The 12,731-nt window shown below is 42.9% G+C and overlaps 1 protein-coding gene across 4 annotated transcripts in view; it reads left to right on the top strand.

Moving 5' to 3' along the window:
- Positions 1 to 12,731, top strand: part of CACHD1 (cache domain containing 1) — a 208,569-nt gene that overhangs the window by 136,389 nt on the left and 59,449 nt on the right. The window contains exon 1 of one of the 4 annotated variants that reach the window (XM_073896601.1): positions 6,164 to 6,274. The exons of the other annotated variants lie outside the window; for them this stretch is intronic. The gene's annotated coding sequence lies outside the window, so the exon portion shown is untranslated. Of the gene's footprint in view, positions 1 to 6,163; positions 6,275 to 12,731 lie in introns of those variants that run through there. 4 annotated transcript variants of the gene reach the window in all.

Raw genomic sequence — 12,731 nt, 5'->3', positions numbered from 1 at the left:
ATACCTATTGAGCACCTTCTATGTGGTAAACACTTTCCTTTGTCCTAGGTCAGCTGTAAACAAAGCAAAAAACTTATATTCTGGGAGCTGGGAGACATAAACCTTAAACAAAAGGACAAGTAAATATACAGTATGTCTGGTGATAATGAATGTTATGGAGGAACAATAACACAGGGATGAGACATAGTGGTAATTTTGACTGGGGATGGGAGGGGAGGGAGGGAGGAGGGAGAAGAAGGAGTCTTATTACTTTATGAAAGGGCTCATCAGTGAGATCTGAATAAGTGGGGTTGTAAAACCATAAGAATAACAGGAGGAAATGTATCCCAGGCAAAGGGTTTGAGTTGGGAGAGTGTTTAGTGTGCTAAGTAATAGCGAGAAGGCCGCTGTAACTGTGATTCAGCGAACGAGGATTGATCGTAGAAGATGAGACCAGAGAGGCAGCTGGGGACCAGATCACCAAGAGCCTTATTTTACTGGCTCTTAGAAGGACTTTAGCTTTTGCTGTGAATGAGATAGGAGATCATGGTGGAGGGGAGGTCGGGGCAAGGAGCAAAAAGGGCTTATGCAGAGTCATGACTTGACTTAGGTTAAAAGGTTTATGGACTGCTGTGGCAAGAAAAGATTATAGCAAGGCAATGGTGGAAGCAGGGAGACCATTTAAGAGGTTATTCCAAAATCCAGGTGGCCGGTGGCAATGGTATTAATAGTGTAATAACAGTGGAGGTGGTGAGAAGTGGTTGGATTCTGAATATGTTTTGCAGGTAGAACCATTAGGATTTGCTAATGAATTGAATGGGGGTGGGGAGTATATGTAAGAGTAAGAGAAGAGCTGGGAAGGACTTCCAAGATATTTGGCCTTATCAAAGAGAAGGACAGAGTTGCCATTTACTATGATGGGGAATACTGGTGGCAGGCAGGGAGTCAACATTTCAGATGTAGAAACGCAAAGTTTGAGATGCCTATTAGATATCCACGTGGAAAGCTCTCCTAGGCAGTTGGTTATAGAAGTCTGGAATCTGGGGAATGGGTCAGACTAGAGATTGAAATTTGAGATTCGTTGTGTATAGGTAATACTTAAATCATGAGACCCAGAAAGATCACCTAGCAAGTGGCTGTGGGTAAAAAAGAGAAGAGGTTCAGGACTGTCTGAGGATACCTTACCATTTAAAGGTCACTGAAATGAAGAGGAAGCCCTGAAGAAATCTGAGAAGGAAGGAAGTCTGGTAGGAGAACCAAGAGAGTCGTCTTCTTGAATCCAAGTAAAAAAGTATTTCAAGAAGCCGGGAGAGATCAACTGGATCAAGTAGGCCCAGTAAGACAAAGGCTAAGAAAACGGACATTGGATTTAGGAACATGGAGGTCATCGATGAACTTGACGAAGGTTGTTTAGTATAACAGTAGAATGACAGGCTGATCCTGGTTAGTTCAGGCTCTTAAGAATGGACAAGAGGAGCTGGAAACAGTAAGTACATGAATTCCCAAGGTGTGCTGAAAGGAAAGCTGGAGTGCCATGTAGAGTCCAGAGAGTGTTTTTAAATTGAGAGAAATTACAGCAAGGTTATGTGCCAAAGGGAATGATCCAGTAGAGGAAAGCTTAAAGACCCAAGAGCAAGAAGAGAGACAGTTACTGGAGCCTTTTCCTTGATTAGGCAAGAGATGGTGGGATTCCAGTGAGGTAGTCCAAAAGCGCAGTGTTCATTCTTAGTAAGAGGAGGGAAGGAAAAGCGAGTGTGCAGGGATGCCCGCAATGATCGATGTAGTGTCGGGAACACAGAGACATTCCCTTCTTAGTGATTTTGTTTTCTCGGAGACTTAAGAAGCACGATCATCAGCCAAGAGTGAGGCAGAGAAAGAGGCATTGAAGACCTCTTAGTTACATTAAGTTTATCTTCTATAAATGAGGTTTTAGAGTAGAACTCAGCTGCGCACATAATTGGGAATCCTGACAAAATGCTGTTTTATTACAGTAGTTGTTTGTGAAGGGGGAGAGAGTTTGAAAAATCAGGAGGTGGGAAGGAAAGAGATGGTGAGGGCATAGGTACATGGTTAAAGATCAGATTTTGAATTTTGCTGTTTCTAAAAGCATGTCTCAAGTATAACATCCTACCTAACAAGAGTTGTTCTCGGCTCAGTCGACATAGCTAGATTTACAAGCAGTTTTTGGCAATGTTCAGGTTTTTGAGAATGGACTTGCTTGTATTTGAAGTTGTGTGACATTCCACCAAGCAGTGGCTGCATCCCAAAGTCCACATTCTTGAGCAGTCATTTGTAATGTAAGAGGAGTGGTAGATGGTGGAGGGTGACCTCAGAGCTCCCCCTTTTCCTTCTCTCCAGCTCATGCCTCCTTTCAGAGCAGAATTAATGTACTTCGTGGGCTATCACATGTCTGATATTTACATCTGTAAGATGTCCAGCCTCAGGCTTTTTCAGACTGTATATAATCCATCAATGGGTCCCTAATTGATAACACAGTTTCAGATTGCCTTTCAGACTAGCTAGAAACAGACCCACATAAATTGTAAACCATTCTTAGCTTCATTTACCCAAAACTAGTTCATGTGTCCATCCATCCAACACATATGTGTATTCGTTTTCTTAAACCCAACCCTGCCAGACCTCGACTTTCTAAACTGACTCCTTGTCCCTGATTCCCTTCAAGCAACTAACATTTGACAGTGCACACGTTCCATTATGGTGCTGGTAATGTTTTGCTCAGGTTCCTTCCTGCTTTTATCCCTAGTTTCTCTCCCTCCCTCCCTCCCTCCCTCCCTCCCTCTCTCTCTCCCTCTCTCCCTCCCTCCCTCTCTTTCTCTCTCTCTCTTTTTAATTCCTGCTGAGCTATTTTCTTGTGGGTAGCCTGATCCCTAAAGAGAATTTATTTGAAGAGTCCAAGGAAAGTTGCCTCTTGCTCTCTTGAGTTATGCAATTGAGGTGTGAGTGGCGTGGGAGTGAGTCTTTCTTGCCAAAAGAAAAAGTGCCTGGACTTTCTTTATTGTGTTTGATTTAAAGACATCATTTGAAGTTGCAAACTTCGATCTTGGTAGCGTTGCAGTCTACATTGAGAAACGGGATTCACGGGGTGTCGGGGGCATCTGTAAGTCATGTTACAACGGTAAATGCTGCAGGAGGTACAGGTGGGCACCGGAGGCTGGAGACTGTGCTGCTGCTTTCAGTGGCTTCATCACTTCCTTCTGTGAATGACAACGATGGGCTCTGTATTGTAGGTTTTTCTCTCTGCTTTCAAATGCCACAAAAATGACCTGTTCCATATGCTAATGCCAATGCAGTGAAAAGCTGTGTTCTCCCTAAAAACCTAAAATAAAAGCATAAAAATCAGCCAACCTAGGAATCTCTAGTTTGTTTTTATGCCTCTTTGCCCCAGCTTCATGATTGCATTAGTGTCATAAGAAATGTAATTATTCATATAACATCTAAAACTTATTCAGTCACTTAGAAATCTAGATTATTGAGGCTATGTGATTCAGTTTACATTTGTGTGTGTGTGTGTGTGTGTGTGTGTGTGTGTGTACACACATATCCACAAAATTAAGCATCCCTTCAAGTTCTGTCCCTATAATGCAAGCTACTTCAAAGTCTAGTCTTTTTTATAGTTTGTTACAACAACGCTGTTATACTGATTGCAGAAGATTTTATTAGTCACACATAGTCTCATATATATGTGTGTGTGTGTGTGTGTGTGTGTGTGTATAAAATCTCATATACATATTATCATGGATATAGCCTGGTTTTGTTTTCTGTTTTTCTGTTTTTGTAGTTAACAAATGTATCCTGAACATTCTTTTGCATATGTGTAAATAAGTATACTTCTAGATCCTAGGGGTAATGATTGTATAACGTCCTTGAATTAATCAGTCTACTCCAGGTCAACATTCAGACTGCCCCAGTTTTTCACTCTATCACGGCCCTCTGGAAGGATTCCAAGTGACCCCCCAGTTTCCCTGACCGCCTGTATAGTAGTTGGCAGGTAAACGTCTTTTCTGAAGCTCTATCATCCTTTGGTTTCTGTAAAATTATTCTGTGCCATTTATCCTCTTACTTCGCTGCTCAGACCTTTTCATTTTTCTTCTTAAGCTCCTTTGTCCTCAGATAGATGTCCCCGCATGTCCTCTCTTAACCACCTTCCTCACGTCTAAATGTTATCTCCCCAAATGTTCTCAATTTAGCCAGCACCTCAGCTCCGGCCACATGCTGCGGAATTACAGATCTCTCTCTCCGGCCGTGGCCTATTTGAGTTTATTTATTGAGTAACCAACTTTAAGACACACAGGTCTCTGTGATGATTCTGTAGCTACCTCAAAAATTAAACAGAAAACAAACTTTTCCCTAAACTTCTCCGCAGTCTGGGCTCACTGTCCCAATTAGCAATACCTCCATCCTGGTTACAGTGGGAATTCTTCCTCACCTTTTTCCACCCAGTACTTCTCCAGGTTTTAACAGATTTAACTTCCCTTAAGTCAGTGATCAAAAGAGAGTGTTGGTGAGTGAATATTTGTTAAGTATTTACTACATACAAGTCACCTCTCTAGGCATTTCTGTGTGTCCTTCTTCCTGCTTGTCCTACTGACTTGTGACGTAGGTCTCATTGTCCCCTTTTCATTGAAGGGGCAGCTTGGCTCAGATTCCATAGTTCAGAGATAAGTCTTGAATCCCTTTTGTCTTCTCCACTGCTAATGCCATAAACTTAGATCTTCACAGACCTTTCTAGAAGATGAATTAATACAGAAACCCCCCAAAAGGTGTCTCTGCTTTTATTCCCTTTTAAATATATCCTGCACATTGTAGGTATTTTGCAAATATCTGTTCCATAACTCCATTTCTTAAAAACCTCTGGTGGCTCACCTGTAAGATAAAGATGGAGGCCTTTCAACTCCATCTTCTTCTCTTCCTTCTTCCCTCTCCCCTCACGAGGTCACTTTCATTTCTTCAAATCCTCAATCTCTATCACTCCTCCATGCTTTTGCTCATGTTACTGTTTTATCCTAGGATATAGTGCCTGCCTCCTCTGACTTGTAAAATATTGCTCATTCCTCAGGGCCCAGCATCTTTGTCATCTCTCCTGACGCTCACAGGTAGAATTCTTTGTCTGTTGTACTGGTTGGGTTTGCTAGTGGGGCACACTTTAAGGTGGAGACTGGTGGCCTGTGGGGAAAGGGAAGGAAGCAGGATTGAGCAGCGGGAGAAGTCAGGCTGAGGTGGGGGTCCTCAGGCTCAGTGAGGTCCTCAGCTACCTCTCTTCTTTATTATTTTACTCTATGGTACATTCTTAGAAATTAAAGTTTTTATCTTGGGCATCTACTTGACCCCCCGCTCCTTTTATTTTTTGTGTGTCGAGTTCCCAATCCAGTGTCCATAGCCGGTACACAGCAAATACTGATGAATGAATGAAACAAGAATTTTCTTGGTGCTTTTGTTTCATTTTTATAATTGAAGAACCAAGACTTTTGAAGGACCTTGGGAAAGAAAAGAATGTGGTTGTGATTTGCTCGTAAGGTAGCACTGGTTTCTTTGGCTTCATAGCAAATTGGCATACATAAATATCTCAGGTATATAGAGTGACACAGACCATGCATATGAAAAATATCATCCTGCGTGTGCATGAAACTATGCTGAGCCCAAATACACAGCGCACACAAGAAAATCTGTTGCTGCTTAGCACCTCATAAACCATTTTATACTTTTGTCTTCCCATGGATACCAAAGACAAGTATCCACTCAATTTTATAGATGAGAAACAGGCCCAGAGAAGTTAACTGATCTACCTACAGTCAGACAACAAATTGTGGGTATTGAGATGACTAAACATTATGTCCTGATTCCTAGTCCAATGAGCCTCCTATCATAGATTGCTTAGGACAAAGAGATGTCTCCATCCCTGTATTCTGCCTGCTGTTACTTCAAACTCTTTATGTCTCACATCAAACCCATAATCTCTGACACTTCCAACTCAAACCACCTCCCCCACCCACGTTCTATATGTCAGTTAACAGCAGCTTCATTTTACACAATACCGAAGCTTGAGACTCAGAACCGACCACAGCTCCTTCCTTGTACTTTCTTATAAAGAGCTTTTCTCAGGTAACATCTATAAGGTAGTCACTGTGGCAGACACCAAGATTATCAAGACAAGAGGTTTTACCCTCAAGCTCACAACCTAGTTGTATATATGTATGTATTGAGGGGAGTGAAGGGAAGGAGAAAATCAACAGACAACTGCTGCTACTATACAGTGCTAAGTGCTGTAATGATAAAGGTAAGCAGGGGTTACTTGACCCATATTGTAAGGTTGAGTTGCCTCTTAAAAGACGTTGGGAATTATCCAGGTGATGTGCCGGGGGTAAGTACATTTCTCAGTTAGAAATCTATAAAAGTGCAGGCAGCCCAATCCAGGATCATTGTGGAAGAGGGCAGTAAGTAACAGGAAATGAAGGTAGCACTAAGCCAGATTTTAACCACTTGTATATGAATCTGAGGAGTTTGGTTTTGGTTTGGCTTTTGTTTTGATTTGTTTTTTAGCTTGACGTCAACCAACTGACAGACTAAGCAGCATAAGCCAGAGAGCTTTGTGGAAAATGGATGGAACTGTAGTTGGCCTGGAAGAAGGAGAAAACTGGGTAGACTATTAAATGTAATCCGAGAGTGGGATTAGAGAGAGGTGGCCATGGCGTAGGCAAGATGGCCGGATGAGGGAGGAATGGGAGGGCAGGAGGTGGAGGGTCATTGCCGACTACTCCTCCAGATCGCTTGGCTGAGGAAAAGGGGAAAGGTCCCTGATAGGAAGAGACAGGGTAAAGGAAGGGTTTTATTGTTATTGCTAATCATTTTTTAAGTTTGGGAAACTTGAAAATGATTATATGCTGAAGATAGATAAACAGTCTAGGAAGGAAGTAAAGCTAGGGAAATAGATGGGACGGTGGAGTTAAGTGTCTTTGGCCAGTTGTCCCAAATTTGGCTGATCATCAGAGTCATCTGGAGTGCTTTGTCAAAAAATACCTATTCTTTTACCCCCAGCTCAGACTTGGCGACTCAGAATATTGGCTTGGTAAAGCTTGGGAATCTATAGGTTTCAGAAGCTGATGGTGATGATCAGCCAGGCTTTGAGAACTCTGTTAAATTTCTCTTACCCCTTCCGTGAATGTTTGGAGATCACCTGGGAGTGGTCTATTAAAAGGAAGAAGACAGAGTAGTAGATCCTGTAGTGATTTTGGACTGCCCCGGAAGTGTATCCTGAATTCTCTGAGCCCATGACCAGACTGTCTTAACGGAATTGAGGACATAATGGAATGGTTATTTTGGCATTATGCAGATAACCTAGAACGGACATAAAAAGCTGTGAGCTTGGAGCAGAACCTGAGATTTGAGGATATTCTCTCCTTAGTATTGGACTGAAGTAAATATAGTGGGATTAGCTGGGTCAGCTGCCATTAATCTAAGTTTGGCAATGGACTTTAGCTAGCATGGTCGTTGTGGTAACAGAATTACTGGGCTACATGGTCTAGATCCCATTCAAGGGTCAGAGCTTAGGTCACTCTTCCCTTTCTGAGTCAGAATATGCTTAGTTATAAGGTAAGAATAGTATCCCTTTGGTAAAGCTCCACCTATTTTGGCTCTTGCATAGCTATCATACACTGGGAAAAATTAACCTGTATAAGCCTTGGTTTCCTGAATAATAAATTAAACCTACCTCAAAAGGTTGTTTAAAAAAATTAACTGAGATAATATATATAAAAGACATAGCAAAGTGCCTGGTGAATTGTCAAATACTCAGTATGCCTACCACTCCTGAAAAGTATAAACAGTAGCTGAGTGTCCAGCTCATTCAGAATGTGTGGTAAAATGATGCTCTGGGTATGAGCTAGGAGTAGGAATTAGAAGGTGTGATATAGAGTGTAATGCCAGAAATTTTGTTTGTAGTCCTCAAAGTGTTTATTCCCCTCCAAAATGATTTCTGTTGCACAGAATATTACTGAAGGGTGCTGTGTAGTTTCTGATCTTTTGGGGCAGTGTGTGTGTTTTTGTGTGTCTGCCTTTCTGTGTATTTAGGACAGCTCTTGTATTTTATATTTGGCAAGCTGTGGGAGATAGATAGCTTTGTGTGTTTCACTGAATGGTGTTGGGCTGGGCATCAGAAAGGCCAGAGTTCCTTGAGGTGGGAGGCAACGAGCTTTCTCCTACAGAGCATTTTCTCTGTTTTCTGCCTTTGGTGGTTAATATTGTCAGGAAAAACCAAAGTCACAGCTCAACTACAAGTGGTTTGTAATCCATCTCGTTCTCATCAGCCTGATGGTTTAAGCATTAAAGAGGGCAGGCGAGGAGGTTGGGGACATGGTTTTGTTTTGACTAGAGAGGCTGATGATCCAAGAACTGGTCAGATGTAGATGGTGAAATTGGAAGGGAAATATTTGGGGGCCAGGGAATCTGAGGCCCATATGTTAGAATTTCCCACAGACAGTATACTACACTATGCAGGTGAATCTTGAGACTCAAATGGGAAATAAAGAATGCCTGAAAAGGGGGGAAGACACATTTTTAAGTAAACTCTACCCCCAACATGGGGCTCAAAGTCATGACCTCCAAGATTAAGAATCGCATGGTCTACCAGCTGAGCCAGCTGGGCACCCCCGAAAAGCATGTTTTTAGCTGCTTTTCCGACTACAATTGGTATGTTATGGCTGAAGAAAAATAAGCCATTAGGTATTGAGAAGTTGTTTGTCTTTGTTAGAATTAACATAGGAACTGTAGAGAGAAATAGTAAATTTGTTGAAGGCTCACAGAAGGAGACCAAGGAGAACAGAGTTTGCCTTTAAAGAACAAGGAGTTGTCACAGGAGAACCTCCTCGTTTGTTAAAAGCCACTATGAAGTTTTCTGTCATTCTGTCTAGACATTTCTTGGTACCGTTTGTACATTTTGTTTAGTCTTGGGTCAATAATAATAATAATTTCTTAGTGCTGACCTACTAAGTTATTCTAACTTACTAGGAGGTAAGAATACCCCTGCTTTTAACCCCTTTTTTGCATAAACTTGGTCAAAGCCAGTGAGAAATTTGCTCTTTCTAGTTGCAAATCTTTGTGCTTCCTTCCTTTCTGTTGACCTTCATTCTTTACCCTTCTTATTTCTCTTTGGTTTCTAAAGGGTCTTTGGAAATACCTTGTCCAAATCCATCACTCAGAGACTAGAGATGAGGAAATGGTGAAATCTCATGGGGCACAGAGGTGAAGAGCCTTGGCCAGGGTCATCATTCACTGTGGCTTATCTAGCAGTTTCTGACTCAGTGCATCCTAAAAACCAGGCATGCACCAGGCTTTGGGAATGTGGTGAATTTGGCTCTGGGTTTGGCTCCTACCCTCATGGAGCTTGCAGCAAGTCTGCATAAGAGACATGAACCATAGCCACAAAAATCAGTACACCGACCATTACCAGTTTTTGCTCTGAAGGAAAGTGCTGGGTGCTATTAGAGAGGGTAATAATCAAGGGTGGTCAAGGTAGGTCTCTCTGAGAAGTTGAAAAGAGTTACTTCAGGTCTAAGGATCATCTTGTGTGGAGAGCTTGGCACGTTTGCAGAACTGAAAGAGGTAGCCCTTGACGTACGGCGTAGTGGGTTAAAGAGGGTAAAAGTGAGGTTGGAGATTAGAAAGGGGCCAGAGGGTGCCGGGCCTTATTGGGTTTGGATTTAATGCTAGCTCTGGTGCAGTGGGAAACCTTTGAACGGTTTTGAGCAAAGCAATGGTGAGATTCAATTTCCATTTTAGAAAGATTCCTTTGGATGCTGTATAGTGAGTACATGTAAGGTCAGAGAGCTTGCCAGTCTTAAGAGATGGGACCAGAACCCGTGGCTTCCTATTCCCAGTCCATTCTGATTTATCAGGGTCTTCCTTCTAGTGCCTAAGTACCAACCCAAATTAAATAGAAAGTGCAAAACAGCATTGGGCCTGTGTCCAACTGGCTTTCTGTATGTTTATTCACATTGACAGTGAATGACTTCTCCAATCTGTTAAACACCTACAGAATAATTAAGAGGTCTCAGCTATATAGTTTCACAGTCACATAAAAACTCCTTCTATTATGTAAAATATGCTTTTTATGGTTCAGTATCACTCAGAGTCATGAGTGCTATAATTAACTTGACTCTGCCTTCTGAGCTACAGTGTGCCATTTTCCAGTTAAGCCAGCCTGTGGGGTCAGTGGCGAACCCCATGACATTGGACTACTCAGCTGGTGCATGCCGGTTTTAGCAGTTCAGCCATTCGTTTTTTTCTCACAAAATTAAATGCTCACTTTAGCCTATGTCTTATTTCAATTGCGATAGCCTTTCTTTCTGTCAGGTGTCCCCTTAATTGCATTTCTTTACATTTTGTCTTTACAAACTAATGCAGCTGATTATTTTGGTTGAAAGACACCAACATATTTATACATTTATATATTTACTCTTCCTCTCAAGAAATACTCGGTGTGCTTTTTATCTGCTGATTGCTAATTCATTCAACATGTATTTAGTGACCTTGTGGAGGCACTGTAGTGTTCTGGAAAGAGCAAGGGCTTTGGAGGCAGACACACCTCGATCAAATCATGACTTGGGCCTTGAGCAAGTGAGTTCTGCACCAATAAAGTGGGTATAGCAACAAACTCATAAAGTAGTTATGAAAAGCGGCACACAGGGGCACCTGGTGGCTCAGTTGTTAGGCGTCTGCCTTCGGCTCGGGTCATGATCTCAGGGTCCTGGGATCGAGCCCCGCATCGGGCTCCCTGCTCCATGGGAAGCCTGCTTCTCCCTCTCCCACTCCCCCGGCTTGTGTTCCCTCTCTCGCTGTGTCTCTCTCTGTCAAATAAATAAATAAAATCTTTTAATAAGAAAAGCCGCACACCATGTATAAAACTAGTTGATACGGTGCTCAGTAAGTTTTCACTGTTTTTTGTTTTGTTTTTGTTTTTTTTTAAGATTCTATTCATTCACTTGACAGAGAGACACAGCAAGAGAGGGAACACAAGCAGGGGGAGCGGGAGAGGGAGAAGCAGGCTCCCCGCTGAGCAGGGAGCCCGATGCGGGGCTCAATCCCAGGACCCTGGGACCACGACCTGAGCCGAAGGCAGATGCTCAACGACTGAGCCACCCAGGCGCCCCAAGTTTTCACTGTTCTATCAAATCAACCTTACTGAGGCATAATTGATATGCAATAAACTTCACATGTGTAACATATACTGTTGATATATTTTGGCATGTATAGTCCCCTGAAACCATCAGATAGGTAGGCTTTTTCTCTCTCCACTTACCTATTTCTGTACCTATTATATTGACAGTGGTGTTGGGAGAGCAGAGTGTCGATCATTTTAAAACCTATTTAGAATTATCATTGCTCTTGGGACACCTGGGTGGCTCAGTTGGTTAAGCGTCTGCCTTCGGCTCAGGTCATGGTCCCAGGGTCCTGGGATCGAGTCCCACATTGGGCTCCTGGCTCAGCGGGGAGCCTGCTTCTCCCTCTCCCTGCCGCTCCCACTGCTTGTGTGTTCTCTCTTTCTCGCTCGCTCTCTGACAAAGTAAAAAAAATTATCATTGCTCTATGTTGAGTCATATTTATTTTTAATTGGATTTGGCATTAGAAGAGAGTAAGATTTTATAATTTATTAAACAAAAGTATCACAAATGGTTGAGAAAGAGTACTTCTGAGCAGACCCTCCCAGCCCGTGTGCTGCAGACATCAACCCTACAGCTCCCACAGAGCCTGCGCCTTGACCTGAAGAGAACTGAGCACCTCTGCCCAGGGCACAGAGCTGACTCAGACCCAGACCTCGCCCTCAAGGATCTCAGAATCTAGAGATGGGAGAGTGAAAAGTTGCCCAGAACAACAACAACACTAACTAGAAGGTGGGAGAGGTAAGATACTGGAGGATTTCAGAGGGTGTGGTGGCTTCCATCTTGGGGATGAGCTCCAGTGAGGAAGAAATCATTTGTTGCCACCTTCACATGTGTCTGTCTGAGGTAGGTGTGCAGAGCAGTTGAGACAAATACAGGCCCTACCCATTGATAGCTTAAAGCCTAACACCGTACATCATGGACCGACAGGTTGGACGTATGCCCAGGCTTTTCCTGGACAGCATCCAGCATTGCTGAGGAAAGAGTGAGCATGCAGGACCCCAGCCCAAGTTATCCAGTTGCCGGAACATCTCATTGACTCCTAGGAATGGGGGAAGCTGCCTCTGGGTTGCCTGTGCCTGTGTGGAAAATAGGGCTCTCCACCTCCACATCTAGGTCGGAGAGGGGCCCGCTTGGGGTGCACAGCACAATGATAGATTGCTTCTGGGCCCCGGGGTCCTCATTACCATCATATCCATCATCTTCTGCTAGTACCGAATAATGGATGAAATTTAATCAGATGCCAAAGGAGTTCTCAGCGGGAGGGTTTGAGGAACCTTGCCTGACACTTATGCTCTAGTGCTGGAATGATTATAAGGAACCAGAATGATCTTTTGTGGTGAGACTAAATGTATCATGCACCGTATGAATTCTGATTTATTTTTAAAACATTCTTGCTCTCATTGGCTCCCCTTTTAATAGTCTCACTGTAGCCTGTTTATTGTTACAGATGTTACTTTTAAATGAGGTCATTGAGCTTTACTTCCAAAGGCACTGTTTGCCTTTTTCTTGCGGGCTTGGCAGGGCTGCCTGAAGAACAGTGCTAACAAGAGATCAAGGTTAAGGCTTCGGACCCCCAGA

Source organism: Callorhinus ursinus, unplaced genomic scaffold (assembly GCF_003265705.2).
Source record: "Callorhinus ursinus isolate GAN/ISIS: 27379988/994484 unplaced genomic scaffold, GSC_fseal_2.0 scaffold9, whole genome shotgun sequence".
Taxonomy (NCBI): Eukaryota; Metazoa; Chordata; class Mammalia; order Carnivora; family Otariidae; genus Callorhinus; species Callorhinus ursinus.
Note: the sequence above shows the minus strand (reverse complement) of the source record. Positions and strands in the feature narration are given on the sequence as shown.